A 13,491-nucleotide genomic window follows, 5' to 3' on the forward strand; every position below is an offset into this window, starting at 1 on the left:
AACGTATACATGGACAATAGTAGGTAAGAAATGATATCAAATAATATATAAGCTAATTCAGATAATGAATATAGCAATATTTCCTCATTAGAGCCTGAGGTATTTAAGTAACATTTCATTATAACAAATTATACATACTTCTTTCACTAAAATAAAAATATTTTAACTGAGTTATATGCGTTATTATTAAATTAGCTTGTCAGAGCTTGGAATATGTGAGGAAGAGGGATGAAGAGGAAGTAAACGACAAGAGTGAGACAGGGGACGACACCCTGGCAACGCTTCCCGTCATGTTTACAGTCGGTGTGCTGGTTTCTACATGGTGGACTTTATGCGAATAATTTTCTTAAGATGTGCTGTTCACTGTGGTTTGTTTAAGTCGTAGAGTGCGTGAACTGTTGCATTGGACCACCAAGCACGTTAGAGTGGCGTGGTATATTACAGTAGTACGAAGAGTGATCCTACAGTGAGAGGAGAAGAGGAGGCGGTACAGTGTGCTCTCAGCAGACGAGTGACAGACTTCTTGTTCATAATATGTAAGTATTATCTCCACCCGTTTAAAGTTAATATAGCAGGAAAGTAATGTGATGTGTCGGTGAACGCCGGCACGCGGCTGAACGCCGGGGAACACTCTGGCTCTGATCTGGGTGAGATAAGAGATTAATCGTGTCACCGAAATGTTTTAGATTGCAAACTAAAGGAATTTATATATAGGTTTATATTCTTCAGGACTCCCTTTTATAATTTGAAAGGGGTTCGAGGAAAATAAACCACTTTGGTTTGTTTTAGCATACTCTTCACTTGATTATATGGTTATATGGCATTTACATCATGCCACTGCCAACTCTATAGGGAGAAGAACGGCAGGTCTGAAGATATAAAATTGCAATTGATAAGAAATCATTAGTTTGATCGATTTTTAGACCATCTTGGTGGTTAACAATGCCAGATCTTTCTAGGGTTCAAAATCTTGATCTAGATCAGTGTTGTATAGTGCAGGTTATCTTGAGATGATTTCGGGGCTTAGCGTCCCTGCGGCCCGGTCCTCGACCAGGCCCCCTTTTTGTTACACACCCCCAGGAAGCAGCCTGTAGCAGCTGTCTAACTTCCAGGTACCTATTTACTGCTAGGTAACAGGGTCGTCAAGGTGAAAGAGACTGCCCATTTGTTTCCACCTCCATTGGGGATCGAACCCGGAACCTCAGGACTACGAATCCGAAGTGCTGTCCACCCAGCTGTCAGGCCCCTTATAAGGTGCCTGACACAAGGGGTCTGATACCCCCTTTATGCAAGGGTGTACCAGACCGGTATGATACACGGGTGAAGTAATATTAGGCTATGCATAACACCAGAGTCCAGTCTTGCCTCCTGGTATTGGAGGTAATTCTGATGCAGTGGCTTCCTGCAAACATTCAACTAATTTTCTGCTTCTTGTTGCTTTTGGGCAGCATTGGAGTTCAACTGATATTGGGCACCTTGGTGGGGCTGCTCCTGTAGCTCTTGGTAACCATTTCATGGTGGCTCCCAGTGACATCATATTGGGGGAAAACATCTATACAAGTTTCAAGAGTGCTTGAAACTTGTATAGACGTTTTAGGGTTACTTTCAGGGTTACTTGGATGTTTCAAGTGGTATCCATGTGGTGATTGATTGAGGGGCGACAATGTTAGAGGGATCGAATGCCCCCTGTAATCGTGTGACTTTCTTGGATTTGGTTACTGGAGACTCGTCAAGTGTCCTTGGGGTTCCTGGTCAGCAGTTCACTCTACTATCGTGAGACCTCACTATAACAAATTAAGAGACAGAGCCACTTTGCTCCTTGGGTCAATTTTTGTGTTTGTTTTTCTCTTCTGTTTTGGGAGGGCCTACAACTGCTAAAATGTTTATAAGGTGTGCTTTATAATAAATAATCCACATGAAATCCTTGATTTGTAATGTTGTACTGTAATGTTCTAAATGTTGGATCTCTGGAGTGTTTCATATGTAAATTAGGGCTATACGGGTACAGTCTACGAATGATTTTTTGGGAATATAAATACCTTGCTTTGCCTTGTACGGGCCATTAGGCCTTCTGAAGTTTTCTTTGTTCTTATTAGTTTTTCTTTATTTTCAAATATAAATGTGGTCCAAGCAACCTAAAACAAAAGTTTTTTGTGTCCTCAAGACATACAGTATCATTATAAATACTGTAACTACAGTATATAATAGTTATAATCGTCAGTTATATTAGATTTTTGGAGTATTTTTCTTTTGGTTTTCTCAATTTTTATGACATTTCTAATAAGAAAATACTGTATGTGCCTTTTAAGTACATGAAAATCAATTTTATTTAAATTTCTTTTTCAATTTTGAATCATATACCATATACAGTAATACAGAAAATGGCTTAACACTTTCGCACTCCCGGCGGGCCACCCGCATCACACCGGAAGGTAAGCCGAGCATTGCCGGTGAGCACACAACCAAATGTCAAATGTTTATACTTAATAATAAGGCTAAGCAAAAATTTATGCACGACGCCGAGTGTCATCACGTACTCTGCGTGTTTTGGTTTTATGACGCCGAGAACGTCATCAGGGTGGAAAAGTGTAAAGTCAATATTAGGCAAACTGTGTTTCATATGTATAGAATTCCATATAACAATAAATGCAGTACAACAAATAAGTTGCCTCTTCCCTGAGATTGCTTGCCTATGACACTGTACTATTAGTGCCACCACCTAGTTATGGCAGGAGGTAGTGTAATCTATAATGGTAATTCTTGTGTTGGTAATTAACTTTCATATGGTGTTGAGGGTATTTTCCTCTGCTGTGTTATAGCGGACTGTTCCCTCGGTTATGGCTCGGGTTTGAATCGTCATTCTCTCCCTTAACACACATTAACCCAAAATATTATTTGTAAAGATTATTATAAAGCCTGGGGAAAGGTTATAATCATCCTGGTGGTTCCAAAAGCTCCTGGCTCAAAGGTCCATCAGAGCGACCCGCACAGAAAGTAATACTTCACTACACTCAAAACCATATTTTGTTTTATTTAGAATTGTGATTCAGTCAGACTTTATTCATAAATGTAGTACATTTTTTTATTTATTTATTTATATATATTGTACTGTACAAGAGTTCTTACATTCTTGTACAGCCACTAACACGCAAAGCATTTTTGGCAAGTCCTGAATCCTAATATTCTTTGGCATACCTGGAAAAATTTAGTAAACAGAGGCTACAGTTAAGGATTTGTGCCCAGTAAATCCTCCCCGGCTAGGATACGAACCCAGGCCAAGCGAGTGTCTTACCACTATGCCACACGGACTGCTACATTTATGATTGAGAAAGTGTACATTAAAAGTACTACAGTAAATATATTACATGTCACAGTAGCAAGTAAACATTATCATCATCAGACTCGGAAACATTAATTGGTAACAACTTGCACAAATCATTTCAGTGCTGGCTAAACTAAACCTGTGTATATGAATCTAAATAAATTACATTTTAGGCATTAAGTGAGTAAGATTTAGCCAAGAATTAGAAAGATGATTGTGACGGGTTGTGGTATCGCAGCTACTCTATACTGAACCAAGATGGTATGGCTCTCCCTCACACAAATAAAAAAAAAAATGCTGTTATTGGCCTTGCAGTGTGTAAGTCGCAGGTGGAAACAAATGAAAATCATCAAATAAATAATTAAAACAATTTACTGAAATATTAATGAACAAAAATGACACATGCCAATACTTGGCTATCATGTAATGCAAAGGTGAACAAGTTAATATGACATTAATGCAAAAATAAACTAAGCAATGAATAAAAAGCATAAGATATACTGGTGTACTGACGATAACTACCATACCACCACAGCATCCAGCATATGACGTTGGCTGAAGGCAGACGGCGTTGTAGGGGACTAAGGTGTTCCTAGAGCACTAAGAGAGAGACTGGCTCTCCAGGGAGGTGGTGCCCTTTATATAGTCCGGCGGTGATGACTCATTAGGTGTCAACACAAGGTGGACATCTGGTCAACTAGCAAACTGCTAGTTTGTGGCTGGCGGTGCCTTTGTGTTGAGCTGCACCACTGCCAGTTGAAGGCGGATAACTGCTTGTTTGTGGGGGCAAACTACCGGTTAGCAGTAGCGCCCAGCTTGCCTCTTGAGTCCTACCAGGCCGTACCAGGCCCTGGGGGAGGGGGGTATGGAGAGGTGGCAGGACTGATGACTCATCTGGGCTGGTGTAGAGACTTCCAGTGCAGAGGCATTGAAGGTGAAGGGAAAAGGCAGTTCCACTGCTTTGCAGGGGATTCACGTGACATGATATATTGTTAACATAATTGTAAACATGAGACAATTAGCAGTAGAACTTGTAAAAACTAATTGTACCATGACATTTTACATACTTGCACACCCTTAGCATTCTACATCAATAGATTCTGGGGCTATCCTGGCTCAAAATCACTCCATGCACACAGCTCATATATCTCGAGATGATTTCGGGGCATAGTGTCCCCGTGGCCCGGTCCTCGACCAAACCTCCTTTTTGTTACACATCCCCAGGAAGCAGCCTGTAGCAACTGTCTACTTCCAGGTACCTATTTACTGCTAGGTGAACAGGTGCATCAGGGTGAAAGAAACTGCCCATTTGTTTCCGCCTCCACCAGGGATCGAACCCGGAACCTCAGGACTACGAATCCAAAATGCTGTCCACTCGGCTGTCAGGCCCCTGTCATCAATCCCATTTCCCTACAGGCTACTCACCTTTTGGATGGCTTAATCTTCATTTGTCAATCAATCTGATTTTAATTGGACTCAAATGTCTACCAGTAATCCATCTCTGTGACATTAGTTTCTTAATCATTCCAAATACTCAGCTGGGCATGTCCCTGCTTTCCATGCTGACAAGTGTGTGTTATCCTGTCCTGTAGACCTGCTACCTCATTAAAAACACTTAAGCTGTATTTCCTAACAATTAAGTTTATATTTCTGGAAAGTAGGAGTGGCCAGTGATACCTTGAGGTTACCTTGAGATTGTTTTGGGGCTTAGTGTCTCCGCTGCCCAGTCCTCGACCAGGCCTCCTCGTTACTTGACTGGTCAACCAGGCTGTTGGACGCAGCTGCCCACAGTCTGACGTATGAGTCACAGCCTGACGTATAAATCACAGCCTGGTTGATCAGGTATCCTTTGGAGGTGCTTATCAAGTTCTCTCTTGAACACTGTGAGGGGTTGGCCACTTAGGCCCCTTAAGTGTAGTTGAAGAGTGTTCTAAGCCTCGGGCCTCTGATGTTGATAGTTCTCTCTCAGCGTACCTGAGGGAGAACCTGCTTGCACCTCTGCTTTTCAACGTGGTATTCTGCACATTCTGCCATGCCTCCTGGTCTCATGTGGTGTTATTTCTGTGTGCAGGTTTGGGACCAGCCCCCTCTAATATTTTCCACGTGTAATGTATGTGATAAGTGAGTGGAGACATGTAGATGTAGGTTTCGTCCTAACCACACACTCAGATCTCGACAAAGCACTCAGGAGAGTGTGAAAGACTTTGTGTAATTTCTTTACATAAATCTCACAAAATACACAAGTTAGGGTTTTTATCCTGTGTTATTATGTTTGTGTGTAGACATTACCATTACATAATAAATGACAGTCTCAAAGCTCTTAAAATGTACTTTTTGGAAAGGAGACGATAAAGGTATAAAATAATATACAGTATACATGGAAGACACTTGAAGGCCAGGTCCCAAATTTGCACAGTAGAATATCAACATACTGGAGTCAAAGATACGGAAGGAAATGCAGAATGGAACCAGTGAGGAGTCAAGGTGCCATAGGCGCAATCAGAAAGCACTGCCTGAACATCAGATGTCCATAGCTGTTCAGCACACTCCCAGCAGGCATTAGAAATATTGCTGGAACAAAGGTGCATGTATTCAAGAGGCATTTCGATAAGTTCTTGCAAAAAGAAATGCTGGTCCAACCAGGCTGTAGTAGATCTGTGGGCCTGCGGTCTACTCCAAGCAACAGCCTGTTGGACCAAGTTATCACAAGTCGAGCCTGGCCTCGGGCTGGGTTTGAGGAGTAGCACTCCAAGAACCCTCTCCAGGTATACATTGTTTGATTTTACTTTTCCCAAGAGAGATGCAGTAATTAATACATGGGTATACAAGTAGCTGGAAAGGAAGTCATTCCTGTACAGTACAGTACACAGATTAATGCATTTAGCAGTGAAATGGTTAATCTCTAGTACACGATTTGAGTCCTGAGACTTGCAGATCTCATCCTTTACTCTTCTGTTTTGAGTAATTGCAGTGAGTACTTCTCATAAATCTTTTCATAGATTTCTGTACATTCCTTTTGCCAAATGCCTCGACAAAGTTCTGTCGAGGCATTTGGCAAACATTTGGTAAACATCTATGATTTACATAAAAAAATATACATATTAATACCTATGAAATGTCTATATATTTGTGGAAACTACTTTTCCATTGTATAGTTAGGAGGGCAATTCATTTGTGTAGTTCTTCTTGTGACAGAAGAATAGGAGATACTTTATTAGTGTTCCATCTGTTAACAAGTGTCCATTCCCATTCAGTTGGAGTTTGTGGGTGTTGCATGAAGCTGTGTTATTAATATGGCTCTGATCTCATTGTTGATGTGACATATTTTATTGGTTAATCGGTCCACAATGAACTTAAGGTGACTGCCTAGTCTATGAATTGGTGACTCATATGGCACAAAGTAGGATGTATGTATATAGAAATATTTTGTATGTAATGTGTTGTTGTCATGGAAACTTTGCTTTGAGAGGGTAGCCAAAACAGAATGTCCAGACAACTACACTTTAACATACTGTGCTATAATTATGAAGCTTGCTCAGCCAAGAATATGGTTAATGCTATTAAGTTTAGCTTTAAAGTATTAACAGTGTAAATTATAATAAGTTCATGGTTATGATATCCTTAAGATATCATAACCCTAGCCAAAGATTAATTATAATTAAGCCCAAGAGATGATTCTTGGACTTAAACCAAAAATGTTTTTACCTGCTGACATTAGGTAAAATGTCAACCCACATGGAAAATAAAATAAAACAAAATTTTGTGTAAAGAAGTGTTATTGAACACACATTTATGCAATATACTATTAGGCAGTGATTGTGAGAACTGAATATTCTTGGTTTAAGCATTATTATTACTATTGTTAATACATGTATCATACATACATACATACTTTAATTCCATGGAAAAGATCTGGAGCATCATCTGCATGACCTGTAATGGATAAGACTTCTTATCCAAATTGAAGGACTCTTGTTACCAATTTTAGTAAGTGCCATTACAGAGAGGTTATGAAATTAGATACAGTGGTGTAAGTCGTATCCCTCTTCAACCTTTGTGGATGTTTCGTGCCTTTTTAATTGCACCCATTAGGAATTGTGGGAAAATAGAGATCCAATATTATTTGCCTCTGTATCGTACCTTGAGGTGATTCGTTACCTTGAGGGGATTTCGGGGCTCGGCGACCCCGCGGCCCGGTCGTCGACCAGGCCTCCGTATGGTGTTATTGTAATACAAATGTGATATGTTACCTGCCCAGATGGCAGTAAATTGAGATTGTCTGGTAAAATGTTTAAGGCACTTCACAGGTTACCTACTGGAGCAATATTAGAATTAAATCTCTTTACACTTATGTATAAACCTTATGAAAACCACACTATTTAAACTTTGGCTATCTACTTTAATTATTATTTGTGAAGTGTATTAATTGCCTCAAATAATTTTCAAATGCTAATAATTAAAAAAAAAAAGGTGCTAGGTGATATGCAAAATGTTTATTTTGCATTATACTGTTATGTAAATGTTTAATTTTTCAATACTATACTGTTTATGCAAATTTCTGCAATTCTACCCAACATATTTTCTGGGAGAATTGCATTTGAATAATTTAGCCCCTGGGAGAAGGGTAGGGGTAACCATATTTTGAAAATTGCATACATTTAGGGCTGTCATTATTTTCTTCAGATATAGTATTGTTCTAAAAAAAATTGGGTTTTCCATATTTTCACATTTTCAATGAAAGCTTTATTGCAGAGGGGGATGGATCTCCTAACCCCTTCGCTGCAGATGACGTCAAGGTGTTATTCAACATCAAAGTTTCCATGCGGATAACAGGAGGTGTGGATACAATCATCAATCACTTGATTGTTTTGTCCCTAATTCCTGGTATATGGCAGCACTAAGAGCACACACAGATTAGCCTGGGCTGATTACGTGGACCTGCAGTACCATGTGAGTTGCAATTAATGTGAGACGCTGTGTTGGATGTTCTATAACAGTGAATTGCCAAGTGAGATTATTAAGATTTTTTGTAATTAGGATTTGTGCATATTTTTCACTTTATTATCTAAGGGCAGTATGCAAGAGATTAAATCAACAGCACTGCTGCATTGTTTCAAAACACTGGCAAGATGAAGTCGACATGAATTCAGTGTACTGTACCAAACTGCATTCTTGGAGAATAGTGCCAAGATTAGCATACAAAACTTTGGTACTTTTAAAAATGGGGTGTTGATAGTTGTCGAGCCTATTGTTAGCCGAGCCAGGCTTGGCCTGTTGTCGCGTAGAAGAACTCTCAAAATTCTCTCCAGGTATACTCTCTCTCGCCAGGTATGGGTTTTATATAAGTAGAATATTGTACATGTACTTTAATACATAGTGGTATTTACAGTTTTTTTTTGGGATTTTTTTAATCATGCATTTTAGAGGCACTTTTTTTAAAGAAAAGGAAAGGTTGGTTGATTTGGCTTTAAATTGATCCCATAGGACAGTATAAAAGTGTTAATTTGGATAAAGTTGTTAGTTCTTAATGTCCAATAATTTCAGGGGTTATGCGAGATTTCATTAACCTCTTTTGCAAGCCACAGTGCTGAGTGACCAGACAATGGCTAATGAATTCTTATCTTTTATAGCTCCCAAAGTGCCCGATATAACAATAGTGCTCTGTTAGAATGAGGCTGTCATTTTGATATTAAATATTTGTTGTTTCATACATTAGAGTATTTTATTTAATGAATTATTTGCAGTAACTGCAGTGGTAGGGGCAACTCTTATATAATTATCTTGTATGAGAGTAGATGGATTGTGATGTGGGTAGTATGAGCCCCTAGTGTCAAGTCTCTCTAATTTTGTTTCAAATTAAAGCGATGTTGTTCTGGGACCAGATTCACGAAGCAGTTACGCAAGTACTTACGAACGTGTACATCTTTCCTCAATCTTTGACGGCTTTGGTTATATTTATTAAACAGTTTACAAGCATGAAAACTTCCCAATCAACTGTTATTGTTATAAACAGCCTCCTGATGCTTCGGAGCTCATTAACTGTTTAATAATTGTAAACAAAGCCACCAAAGATTGAGAAAAGATGGACAGGTTTGTAAGTGCTTGCGTAACTGCTTCGTGAATCTGGCTCCTGGTGTGTCCTGGACAATTATTAAAAAAAAAGTGAGAGACTGGGCCTTCATATAGAGGTTCCATGCTGCGACAATATACTCTTGACATGGTCTCGTGTAGGATGTACTGTACTGTATATAGTGCTCGGACGGGTCCTTTGTCCAAGTTTCTGAGGGATTTCCTAATGATTGCAGTATGGCTTAGCCATCGCCATTATTCTATTGATATACTCGGTTGTGCATATTGAGCACAAGTTGAGCTTCGACTCTTTGGTCTCGCCTCTTAACTGTCAATCAACTGGTGTACAGGTTCGTAAGCCTATTGGGCTCTATCATATCTACATTTGAAACTGTGTATGGAGTCTGCCTCCACCACATCACTGCTTAGTGCATTCCATTTGTTAACTACCCTGACACTGAAAAATTCTTTGTAATGTGTCTGTGGTTCATTTGATTACTAAATTTCCACCTGTGTCCCCTTGTTCATGTTCTGCCCATGCTAAGTAATTTTTTTGTCTACTGTCAATTCCTATGAGAATTTTGTAGGTGGGAATCATGTCTTCCCTAATTCTTGTCTTCCAGGGATGTGAGGTTTAATTCTCGTAGCCTTTCCTTGTAACTTATACATCTTGGCTCTGGGACTAGTCTGGTGGCATACCTTTGAATGATGTGCTTGTGTATAAGAGCTACATGAGTAGTGGAATGGAGAAAGTGTATTGGAAAGAGGAAGTGTTAAAATTATGCATCAGTTTTGACACTTAATATGTAATGGTGATAGCAGTATATTCAGGCGCTGAGTCACAATAACGTGGCTGAAGTATGTTGACCAAACCACACACTAGAAAGTGAAGTGACGACGGTGTTTCGGTCCTTCCTGGACCATTCTCAAGTTGATTTTGAGTCGACACAATTGACTTGAGAATGGTCCAGGACAGACCGAAACGTCGTCGTCCCTTTACTTTCTAGTGTGTGGTCTGGTGGGCTGTTATGACAAGTTTGCTGACAAACCCAAGCGGCAAGCTGTGGTGATCATGTTTGGGTTAGGAGAGGTTTGTGTATATGCTGTTTCACCTTTTATACAATGTGTAGAACAACTAAATTTATTTACAAATATAATTGACAAAAAAGTGGTTTAAGTGCTGTTTACAGAACAGGCCTACAGTGTAATACTGTATGTACACCTATACAGATTGTGCATGTAAATCTGTTGCAGGCGATGAGTCACAATAACGTGGCTGAAGTATGTTGACCAGACCACACACTAGAAAGTGTGTGGTCTGGTCAATGTAAATCTGTTCTTGACAGCTCAAAGGTGGTGTCTTTCAATCCACCTCTTTGGTGCTACTGTCTGGTCATGTTCCAGAAATACAGTACAGTATATTTAGACACCCGTGGGAAACCTCAAATTGTGATTTGATGATGAGCGCCTTGCTGACAGTACAAGACAACCTCGTCTATAGTAAGCAATTAAAAACTAAAGAATTTTGTAATGGGGTCTAGGCTAACTAAATTACATCCATACGTGTGTTACAATCACATAAATGTATTATTGCTACATTTACATAAATTGTATAAAAAGTGGGTGGTGATTACTATGATAAACATTTGATAGCCATATTACCCAGAGATCAACGCATGCCACATTACCCCAGGGGAAATTGAGTACCCAAATGGACCCCTTGAAGTTACCTTACCTTACCTTACCTTACCTTACCCTACCCATATAGACATTAGAAATAACTTTAGTGTCAGAGTAGTTAAAATGGAATGTATTAGGAAGTGATGTTGTGGAGGCAGACTCTATACACAGTTTCAAATGTAGATATGATAGTGCCCAATAGGCTCAGAAGCTCGTACACCAGTTCACCGACAGTTGAGAGGCGGGACCAAAGAGCTGAAGCTCAATCCCTGCGAGCACAACTAGGCGAGTATATGATGCCTCAATTCCCCAATTAAACATGTGATGCAACAATACCCTAGGGATCAACATATGATGATAACCACATTATCCCAAGGATCAACATATGATAACCTCATTACACCCTGGGATCACTATATGATGATAACTGCACTTTAAGGGTTAATGTATCAGTTAAAGTGTATGTACTGTACTAGCATTTGTAATTACAGTTATCTGGCACTATACAGTACTATACTTTAACATTATATGAACTTGCCCACTAGCAATCGTGTCACCTGTTCATTGTACAGTACTCAAATCCTCCATGCACCTTCTTAACACACAAACTACATTGACCCCTCCTACCCTCAAACAATCTTCCACCCACTTAAACCACCTCACCCATCACCTGGATTCCCCCTTTCCCACAGAACCCAATAGAATACCCACCTCATATCAGTATGTTCTCTTTGGAGCACAGGTGAGATGCATAATAACTGACACTTTAGAAAATATTTGAGGGACTGATCCCAAATTTGTACACGGAAATGACTCGGCGTGAGACTAGGAGGCACAACAAAATGTTCAAAATGGCCTCTTTGAAAAGTAGAGTTGCAGTGAGTATGGCGAGTGACACTTGTATAAAAATTAGGGCTCGACTTTCCAACATTCTTGATAATCAACTTCAAAGGATACCTGGTCAACCAGACTGTAATTCATACTTCAGATTGAGCAGCGGCATCTAAAAACCTGGTTGCTATTATTAGTCAGCCCGTCCTCCTAAGGTTTTCCAACGTCAAGAAACTGTCATACTAAAGTCGCCTTATTCTAACATATCAGGACCAAAAACAAAACGGGACAGTACATCAATTTTGCGAACTGCTACTATTTTCTAGTACGACAGTTTTTTGGCCTTGGGTAGAGTATACGTCAAAATGTGACAATATGTTAGGAGGATGGGTTGAATTAGTGACAAGGAAGTACAGTTTAGAACCACTAAAAAAATTCAGAAAGTACAGTATTTGTTAGAGAGTAAACTCCCAATCTCGCCATGCATTCAGAATGAGGCAGCTGGGCCCTGAGCCTCCCATTCATCACTACAAACTAAATTAATTGCTGGAACAATGGAAGACAAGCAAATATGTACAATATATGTACATATTATACATCCCTTATATGTACAATAAAGAGGGATGAAAGAGCCTCTGGAATATAGCTTGTCAATAATAAGTATTCCCTGCATGATACTAAAAAAATGCACAAGGAAATGACACGTGGATCGCTTACAAAAAAGGGGTGCATTGTCTTAAAGCACCATGGCTTCAGTGAAGGTAGATCATGTCTTAACAAATCTCTTGAAGTGTTCTGTAATGAAATGATAATGATAAAACAGGAGAAAGAAAGGTGGGCTGACTGTATATTTTTTAACTGTTAGAAAACATCTACACCTTCTTGATTGAAAAGCTTTTATTCAAACTTGAGAACCAGACTGCCATAATTGGGTAGATGCTGAGGTGGGTGTGAGGGGTATACGGTATCTGATAGAAAGAATAGGGTAATGATAAGAGGGAGAGAAGTCAGAATTGAGAGGTTATGATAAATATGATTATTGAAAGGCATTACTTTATTGACCATAAAATGGTAAGGTTGAGCAATGGAATTATTGTTTGACCCTGTTAAACATGACTAGATGAGTACACTTTTTAATTTGCTCACCCACATAATTCTTTGTACTCTCCACTCCTCCCCCCACCCCCCCTTCCCCACATTCTACCCAGATATACAAAGCATGTAGCCATGCACAGACTCGTAGTGCGCTCCGATCTTCATTCTCTCACTACCACCATTCTCTTGTACTGTATTTGTAATGAAACTTTACTTCTTAATATTATCTACATTTCTGCTTAAGATGGGCTAGATGTGTATTTTTTGGAATATGTAATTTTATTGTCTGTAATGTTGTATTGCAAGATACAGTATCGGTACTTTATCTTGCACGAGACCAGAGATACTTTCCTTGATTCACTGCAATTGAAGCGTCTGGTTTCATTTTTAATTTACATTTCTATTAGCAACATACTCTAGTTAGTACTCCTGGCTTTCAGAATATAGACAAATTACTGCTAAGTTCTGTCAATACATGGCATTGTAAAAAAAAA

General features: G+C 39.3%; 1 protein-coding gene across 2 annotated transcripts in view; it reads left to right on the plus strand.

The window, feature by feature from the left end:
• The first annotated feature begins 287 nt into the window (after positions 1 to 287).
• The window catches only part of LOC138364253 (uncharacterized), a 29,318-nt gene continuing 16,114 nt past the window's right edge, over positions 288 to 13,491 (plus strand). Inside the window, exons 1-2 of one of the 2 annotated variants that reach the window (XR_011228357.1) lie at positions 288 to 536; positions 8,075 to 8,272. The gene's annotated coding sequence lies outside the window, so the exon portion shown is untranslated. The remainder of the gene's footprint in view (positions 537 to 8,074; positions 8,273 to 13,491) is intronic. The other variant, XM_069323638.1, reaches the window with a different exon arrangement.

This window comes from Procambarus clarkii, chromosome 13 (genome assembly GCF_040958095.1).
Source record: "Procambarus clarkii isolate CNS0578487 chromosome 13, FALCON_Pclarkii_2.0, whole genome shotgun sequence".
In the NCBI taxonomy this organism is placed as follows: domain Eukaryota; kingdom Metazoa; phylum Arthropoda; class Malacostraca; order Decapoda; family Cambaridae; genus Procambarus; species Procambarus clarkii.